This window comes from Carassius carassius, chromosome 25, assembly GCF_963082965.1.
Source record: "Carassius carassius chromosome 25, fCarCar2.1, whole genome shotgun sequence".
NCBI lineage: Eukaryota > Metazoa > Chordata > Actinopteri > Cypriniformes > Cyprinidae > Carassius > Carassius carassius.
This window is the reverse complement of record NC_081779.1, coordinates 27710484-27720645: the sequence shown is the minus strand read 5'-3', so window position 1 is coordinate 27720645 and position 10162 is coordinate 27710484.

Below are 10162 nucleotides of genomic sequence, written 5' to 3'. Positions count from 1 at the left end.
TTCTGAGTGAAAAATGAATGTGAAGACAACAAGAATACAGATTTTTTTTCAAATATAAAGTGAATATTGATTGTATGAATATGCAAATACAGTGTGCCACATGATCGATTTTAATAATTGCTATGACAATGTCCCCATGTAGGTCCTCTCTGGATGTTAAAAGTCAATGTATATGTATTAAAAAATTATAAAAGAAAACAAAATATTATGATGTCTTCAAGACAGTATGGTAATCATATGTTTAATATTAATGAGCCAGCAACATATAGGAGAGAGATTAAACAGGAAACTGAAAGAAGGAGATGGATTTACTTTTTTTTGAGAAAACCAAATAGAAAAGAAAAAATTATTTGTACACAAGCACATAGAAAATGTTTCTTTTTGTCAGTTTTGTAAGCACTATAATTTTATAAACATAATAGCATAATGTGTTTGTTGGTCTTTGAGTGACCTTTGGTGGCAGGATGAAGATAAGACACCAATATTATTAGCTATTATTTTCCTATTTTTCCTCCAGTAAAAACAATTAATATACCAGGGCTTTATGTTAACTTGTAGCACACTGGTGCTACATACACTGAATGTTTTTACATTAATATCCTGTACAGGGCACACCGGTGCGACAGACACTGATTTTTTTACATTTATGTTTTGTACAGGGCACACGGGTGCTGCAGATGCTGAATGTTTTTTACCTTAAGGTCCTGTACAAGGCACACTGGTGCTGCAGACACTGAATGTCCTGTACAGGGCACAATGGTGCTGCAGACACAGAATGTCCTGTTCAGGGAACACTGGTACTGCAGACGCTGAATGTTTTTTTTTTACATTAATGTCCTGTACAGGGCACACTGGTGCTGCAGACACTGAATGTTTTTACATTAAACAGTGTCTAGAACACTGTTGCTGCAGACACTGAATGCTTTTACTTTAATGTCCTGTATAGGGCATACTGGTGCTGCAGACGAATTAATGTCCTGTACAGGCGAAGAGCGCCCCCTAGCAGAAACTCCATAAGTGAGACTCACTGATAGACATTTTACTGATTAAACATGATGGAAATAAACACTGATTGTGACAATATATGCTTTTTTATTCCTGCTCTTCAAGCCATCTTGCGTATTTTTATAAGAATAAAGTTTAAAATGCAATCCTAATGCAAATTTATTCTGCGTCTTGTATTACCATGTGGACTCTCATTGGATGGTGGAGGTGGAGGGTACTCATGTTTATGTAATGATCCGTTTAAAGGAAGATATCTCCAAATACATTCTCACTAGTTCTTTATGAGGTTGAAGATATCTCCAAAAGAACAGGGACTGGTAGTTATTCTGTTTTTGAAATCATCTTTTAATATCTTACTAGTAAATATTGCAATAGGAACTAGTATCTATTTAAATATTACTAGTAAGTATTCATTAGATACTAGTACTTATTTTTTAGATACTGGTACTTATTCATTAGACACTAGTTCTTATTTGCATGTCCTGTAGAGCGCACACTGGTGCTGCAGACACTGAAGATTTTTACATTAATGTCCTGTACAGGGCACACTGGTGCTGCAGATGCTAAATGTTTTTACATTAATGTCCTGTACAGGGCACACTGGTGCTGCAGATGCTGAATGTTTTTACATTAATATCCTGTACAGAGCACACTGGCACTGCAGACACTGAATGTCCTTTACAGGGCACACTGGTCCTGCGGACGCTGAATGTCTTTACACTAACGTTCTGTGCAGGGCACACTGGTGCTGCAGACGCCTCATGTTTTTACATTAACGTCCTGTACAGGGCACACTGGAGCTGCAGACATTGAATGTTTTTACATTAACGTCCTGTACAGGGCACATTGGTGCTGCAGACGCTGAATGTTTTTACATTAACGTCCTGTACAGGGCACACTGGTGCTGCAGACACTGAATGTTTTTACATTAATGTCCTGTACAGAGCACACTGGTGCTGCAGACACTGAATGTTTTGACATTAAAATCCTGTAAAGGGCACACTGGTGCTGCAGACACTGAATGTTTTGACATTAATGTCCTGTTCAGGGAACACTGGTGGTGCAGACGCTGAATGTTTTTACAATAATATCCTGTACAGTGCACACTGGTGCTGCAGACACATTAATGTCCTGTACAGGCAAAACTCCATAAGTGAGACTCACTGATAGACGTTTTACTGATGAAACATGATGAAAATAATCAATGATTGTGACAATATATGCTTTTATCTTTGCTCTTCAAGCCATCTTGTGTATTTTTATAAGAATAAAGTTTAAAATGCAATCCTAATGCAAATTTATTTTGCGTATTGTATTACCATGTGGACTCTGATTGGACGGTGGAGAGGTACTCATGTTTATGTAATGATCTGTTTAAAGGAAGATATCTCTAAATACATTCTCACTAGTTCTTTATGAGGTTGAAGATATCTCCAAAAGAACAAGTACTGGTATTTATTCTGTTTTTGAAATCTTTTAATATCTGACTAGAAATTATAGCAATAGTAACTAGTATCTATTTAAATATTAATAGTAAGTATTCATTAGATACTAGTACTTATTTTTAGATACTGGTACTTATTCATTATATACTAGTTCTTATTTAATATACTCTAGTATCTTTTGTTATTACTACTAGTAACTATTCTTATCTTACTAGTCAGATCTGCTTTTTTACTCGTCTTATGTTATGACGAGTCCAAATGGCTACAGTAGAGTTCACTTAAAGAATTTACTAGTAAAAAAAAAAAATCATACTAGTAACATTTCAAATAATTACTAGTATCTAATAAATGTGTAGTAGTATCTATTATATAAGTACAAGTATTTATTTAATAGGTACTAGTATCTAATGAATGAGTACTAGTTTTTAATAAATAAGCACTAGTACCTAATGAATAAGTACTAGTATCTAATGAATAAGCACTAGTATCTAATAATAAATACTAGTATCTAATGAATAAATACTAGTGTCTATTTAATAGTGTCAGGACATAGCCGAGAGCCAGAGGTAAATGAATCCAAGCACAGTTCTTTATTTAAACGATACTGAGAGTCGGGTAGACAGTAGACAGTGTTTTTCAAGTGCAGGTTCAGTGCAGATCACACAGTGCAAGGTGTACGAAGGTGAGTAAGTCTTTTGCAGAGTTGTCAATGCCACTCACAGTTCGCTAATCCTGGTCTCTTTTACAGATCGCTCTAAGAACCGGAGGATAACATGCAAACACAGGAGATTCTGGGAATCGTTGGATTTCAGGCCACGGGGTAGTGCTCAGGAATCCTGGAGGCAGTAGAATAATGACACAGGGGTTAGTGTTTTAAAGGTAAGTATACTTTATGTCAAAGGATCTGCGGTGCATCGGTTGATAGCGAGACCGCATTCGATGGTCCGTTCCTGTTGTAGGTTTGACACTGAACTGGGGCTGTGGTGAGTGAATTATACTGTTCTGTGATGAGGTTGCAGATTGTAAACAGGTGCGGGTGATTAATTTTCAGGTGAACGGTGATTAATTTCCCCCCCCCCCCTCCAGCGTCCGACGTCTTGGGGGTCTGCCGCGGGGTCGTGGAGCTGGTTTCTCTGGATACTGAGTATGGAAATTGGTGAGCATATTATGATCAAAGAAATCATGACGAGGTATACAACATCTTTCTTCAGGACCATAACCCTCCCAGTCTACCAGATACCAGATCTAGACTACTAGAGTCGACCGCCATGACGTCGGGAGTCCAGTATCTCCTTTACCGTGTAGATGGCTTGGCTTTTACGGGTGGTTTTCATCAGGGACTGAGTCTGCAGAGGGAACAGAAACAGGTGAGTAATGGGGTTTTAACAGGGAGATATGAAAGGTGGGGTGTATCCGTTACTGGGCAGGTAAGCGAAGCCGTTAAGTGACTGGGTTGATTTGTTCTTCTATTGGGAAGGGACCGATGTACTTTGGACTTAGCTTACGGCAGGGTTGCTTCAATCGAATTTCATGGGTGGAGAGCCATACCAATTGCCCAGGTTGGTCAGTGGGTGTTTGGCGACGGTGAGCATCAGCGGATGGCCGGTGGCGGTTTATTGCCTGTTGAAGGTGGTGGTGTGCCTGATTCCAAACCATTTCACGGTCTTGCATTCAGGTATTTATGGCGGGGACTTCAGAGGGTTCACCGGACCAGGGAAACAGTGGGGGCTGAAAACCTAGGATACACTGGAATGGAGTCATGTTTGTGGATGCTTGCTGGATGGAATTTTGAGCATATTCCGCCCAGGCTAAGTAGCGGCTCCAGAGATTTTGGTTGGAATGGCAGAACATTCTGAGGAACCAACTGACGTCCTGGATTTTTCGCTCCATTTGTCTGTTTGCCTGCGGGTGGTAACCAGAAGTTAAACTAATTGTGACATTATGGAGAGAGAAGAATGCTCGCCATACCCGAGAGATAAATTGGGGGCCCTCTGTCGGACACAATGTCTTCAGGAATGCCAAAATTGCGGAATACATGTTCAAAGGGTAATTTAGCTGTGTCAAAGGAGGTATGCTGGGCTTTCAGGAGGATCATTTTACATGCTTTGGAGAATCGGTCGATGGCTACGAGGATACATGCGTTTCCGTCTGAAACTGGAAGGTCAGTGACAAGGTCGATTCAGATGTGGGACCAGAGGTGGTGAGGGATGGGTAACGGACAAGTTTTCCGGAGGGTAATTGGCATGGTACCTTGCTTATGGCGCAGAGTGTGCATCCCCGAATAAATGTCTTGATTAATTTTTAGGGTATTGTGACAGGATGGTCCCAACGCCTCATTGAAGCATCCAATTCTACATTAATTTTTTCTCAGGATCTGGATGCTGGAGCAGCAGAGCGGTTTTGAGCACTTGAAATGCATGTTCAGCTTCAGGGTTCCAGTGGAGGGTTTTTGGTTTTCCTTTCAGGAGTAATGTTAACAGGGCTGTGATCATGCTGGACTTGTTTATGAATTGATGGTAACCTCTGTTTCCTGGAACCACAATGCCTCTGCCCACCATAACGCTGCCCCGGAAAGCTGCTGGATTATGAATGAGATCTTGCATCTTTACGTGGGATATTGATGAGTGTGTTGTTCGAGAGCGAGCGAACATTGCAGCAGAAACCCGTTGCAGTCCTCCGCTCGGCCAGAGAAGGGCACTGGTCGAAAGACGTTGTCCGTGGCATACATCAGCGTGGGAGCGGGGTTTGCGGAAGCACCGTCTTCACAATGTATCGGATTCATTGCTGTGTTCAGTCAAGCCTTCTGTCAGGACATAGATGAGAGCCAGAGGTAAATGAATCTAAGTACAGTTCTTTATTTACAAGATAGTGAGAGTCAGGTAAGTAGACAGTGTTTTTCAGGTGCAGGTTCGGTGTAGATCACACTGCGAAGTGTAGGAAGGTGAGGAAGTCTTTTGCAGAGTTGTCAATGCCACTCAGTCACAGTTCGTTAATCCTTGTCTCTTTCACAGATAGTTCTAAGAACTGGAGGATATCAGGCAAACAAAAGAGATTCGAGGATTTCAGGCCCCAGGGTAGTGCTCAGGAATCCTTGTGGCAGTAGAATAATGACACAGAGGTTAGTGTTTAAAAGGTAAGTATACTTTACGTCAAAGGATCTGCGGTGCATCGGTTGATAGCGAGACCACATTCGATGGTCCGTTCCTGTTGGAGGCTTCACACTGAACTGGGGCTGTGGTGAGTGATTTATACTGTTTTGTGATGAGGTTGCGTATTGTGAACAGGCGCGGGTGATTAATATTCAGGTGAACGTGATCGTTGGGAGATGGATGGGACCGGGCTTGACTGGTCCCTGACAAATATGTACTAGTATCTAATTAATGAATACTAGTATCTATAAAATACATACTAGTATCCAATGAATAACTACTAGTACATCAAAATTTAGTATACTAGACGCTAATAGAATACATACTATTCAAATCTGAACAGTTGGTATCTCAATGATGGATCCTCATAGAAGTCAATAGCAAAAAAAATTAATTTGTTACTAGTAACAATATAAAAGGTACTAGTCACTATTGATTTAAGTGCTAGTATCTAATGAATAAGTACTAGGATCTAATAAATAAGTACTAGTATCTAATAATAAGTACTAGTATTTGATCAATAAGTACTAGTATCTAATTAATAGATACTAGTACCAAATAAGTACTAGTCTCTAATGAATAAGTACAGTACCTATTAAATAAGTAGTAGTATCTAATGAATAAGTACAGTACCTATTAAATAAGTAGTAGTATCTAATGAATAAGTACAGTACCTAATAAATAAGTACTGGTATCTAATGAATAAGTACCTAATAAATAAGCACTAGTACCTAAAAATAAACACTAGTATCTAAAAATAAGTACTAGAAACATGAAAAAAGATACTAGTACGGCTTATAGTTTAAATGTTACAATGGCTTTCCATAAAAGTGCCACTTGTGGTTGGATTGGATGAGTTTGTCAAATTTAAAGAACACTTTGATTGACAGCAGTGGTCCTATAGGCAAAGTTGCTCAGAATGAGATCTTACGATACGAAGATATAGTGTATGAATGAATATGAACATTTTCTGCAATTTGAGGTAATTTACTGTAGGAAATATTGTTTTTTTAAAAGCCTTTTTGACTGTTTAGTGCCACTAATGGTCCTATCTCTGTGTAACTTTGCATGCTTGTTAAAGGGTTAGTTCACCGAAAAATGAAAATTATGTCATTAATAACTCACCCTCATGTCGTTCCAAACCCCTAAGACCTAGGATATTTTAGATTTAGTCTGAGAGCGCTCAGTCCCTCCATTGAAACTGTGTACACGGTATACTGTCCATGTCCAGAAAGGTAATAAAAACGTCTTCAAAGTAGTCCATGTGACATCAGAAGGTCAGTTAGAATTTTTTGAAGCATCGAAAATACATTTTGGTACAAAAATAGCAAAAACTACGACTTTATTTAGCTTTAGTCTTCTCTTCCGTGTCTTTTGTGAGCGAGTTCAAAACAGTTCAATGATATCCGATTCGCGAACGAATCACTCGATGTAACTGGATCTTCTTGAACCAGTTCACCAAATCGAACTGAATCGTTTGAAACGGTTCGCGTCTCCAATATGCATTAATCCACAAATGACTTAAGCTGTTAACTTTTTTAATGTGGCTGTTACTCCCTCTGAGTAAAAAAAACCTATATCCTGGAGTAATTCATTTACTCAAACAGTACACTGACTGAACTGCTGTGAAGAGAGAACTGAAGATGAACACCGAGCCGAGCCAGATAATGAACAAAAGATCGATTCAAGAACTGAATGCATTGGTTTTCGGATCACCAGTAGTGATGGGAGGTTTGGTTCTTTTCCGTGAACCGATTCTTCCAGACAGTTCGATTCAATAAACTGGTTGAAGAAAATGGTTCACCAGTTCTTTTGCGCTTGACGTAATGACGTCATTGGCGATGATTGCCCTTCATTCAAGCCTTCGGTTTACCCCTGCTCATAACATTAGCACAGAATCAGTTCAGAATCAATCACCAAAAGAACCAGTTCAGTTCAGATGCAACCAGTTCAGTTCAGACGCTCTGTGTGTCAGTCTGCTTCACGCTGAATCACAGATGCGCAGTATCATCAGCTCCTCGGTTCTCGAATCGGACGCGTCCGACAGAAACGGTTCTTGACTCGAGAACGAGTCAGTCTATTGTTCGTTATCTGGCTCGGCTCGGTGTTCATCTTCAGTTCTCTCTTCACAGTAGTTCAGTCAGTGTACTGTTTGAGTAAATGAATTACTCCGGGATATTGGTTTGTTTGAACTCAGAAGGAGTGTCAGCCACATTAAAAAAGTTAACAGCTTAAGTCATTTGCCGATTAATGCTTATTGGAGACGTGAACCGTTTTAAACGATTCAGTTCGATTTGGTGAACTGGTTCAAGAAGATCCGGTTACATCGAATGATACTTTCGCGAACCGGATATCTCTACACTGTTGTGTTTTGAACTCTCTCACAACAGACACGGAAGAGAAGAAAATGAATAAAGTCGTAGTTTTTGCTATTTTTGGACCAAAATGTATTTTCGATGCTTCAAAAAATTCTAACTGACCCTCTGATGTCACATGGACTACTTTGACGATATTTTTCTTACCTTTCTGGACATGGACAGTATACCATACACACACACTTTCAATGGAGGGACTGACAGCTCTTGGACTAAATCTAAAATATCTTAAACTGTGTTCTGAAGATAAACGGAGGTATTACAGGTTTGGAACGACATGAGGGTGAGTTATTAATGACATAATTTTCATTTTTCGGTTAACTAACCCTTTAAGTATCATGTGTCTCATGCTCACCTAGTTTTCGTTAAGACTTTATGGGCTTTTGGGTATTTTTGGACACGCCCCTTTTCTTAATTGTAATGTTCTGCCTGAGTTTCCCTGGTTTCACCACTGGATGGCGTACTTTCAACCCCAGATCACCTCTTTATTAGAGACTTGTAGCACATCTGTATTGAATCTCTCCTAATTGCCCACCCTATTTAGATTCCTCACTGTCTATTGTTCTTGTTCATTCCTAAAGTCTGTTTGAGAATGATGCTGCCAAGGATTTTGGTTTGAGAATTTTGCTGTCTTCGGTTGAGCGTTGCTTTGGATTTCTCTCTTGCCTGACATTTATTATTATTACCATCATAATTTTACATAATTTGCAATCAGAAATTTATTATTTCAGAAAGTTGATAAAAATCATATTCCCTTAAGAATGTTAATATCCTAATATCATAATATTTTAATAAGATTTTTAACAAACAAATGCCAGGGCTGTTGTAAGTCTTTGAGCACCAAGCTTAATATATCTTTTCTTATTTCAGTTGGATAAAACTGAATAAATGTTGGCAATAATATCAGTACACTAAGCTAGCAGGCAGCTGATGGTATTCAAAACTACATGGCTAACAATTAGCTGGCAAGCTGACTGAAGAAAGAAAAGAAAAAAGAAAATATTTTTTTTTCCAGTCAAAACACATTTTTAAATGATTTTTGCCATTACCTGTCATATTGACACAGACAATAAAACGTTATAAACTTAATAAAGCAACTTTGTAGACTCACCAGAAGAAGCTAAGCTATGGGTAATGTATGGGTAAGGTAATGTGCTATTCCCTACAATGTGGTGTTGTATTTTAAGCATTTGGACAAATGCAGTATATAATTGCAGTTGACTGGTTGACAACATAGCAAGCTGATATCTGGAAAATGTGGGAATTTGAGATTAATTCATCAAGTTTTTAACTTGAATTGCAAGACACGGCCAGACAACACTGCAGCCATCAGGAAAGAGCACCGCTGAAGTCATCATCTCATGTAAGCACATCAGTTTAAAGTGTGGAAAATATTAACTCATGCATCTTTAAAGGGATCCTTACACTGCCACCAGCGACCAAGTAAAAAAATACAGGAACTAAACAGTGGCTGTGCTCTGTATGGAAGTGTGGTTAGCATGTACCACAGCAGGAACAGACAGTGATCTTCCAGGGTAATGCATTCACTGAAGATTAGGAACTGAAGCTGTGTCTATTGAATCTGTAACCTTCAACCAATCAGACGAGACGACCTGGAATGTTGAGAATTCCATGTTGAGACCTGGAATGTTGTGACATTCCACTGGCAGGGCTACAGAAAAAAGAGATGCAAGAAGAATAGGCTTTATCAGTGGGCTGCACTTACACACAGTACAGACAGAAGAAAAAAAAACACTCTGATAAGGCTGAAGATCATGTTGTGAGCAGTGAGCACAGGGATTTCCTAATAACACTTTACAATAAGAACTCATTATCTTACTTTAGTTAATGCATTAACTAACATTAACAAACAATGAACAATACATTTTTACAGGATTTTTTGTGAATGCTACTTAATAAGAAACTGTTCATTGTTGGTTAGCTTCTATCCATTAAGTAACATTAACTGACACAAGAGATACAATATCACATCATGTAGTCTATATGTTATTTATGTTAGCAAATGACTGTAATTTCTGTTGCCGAACAAAGTCTCTTCATGTAATGTTAACACAAAATGATTTTCTCATCAAACCCATAGGGATTCTCAAGGGAACTCTTGGCTCGATAAATACTAATTCTCCCCAGAGCTTTATGGCCTTAATTAACTGAGCACTGTTTAGAAAAT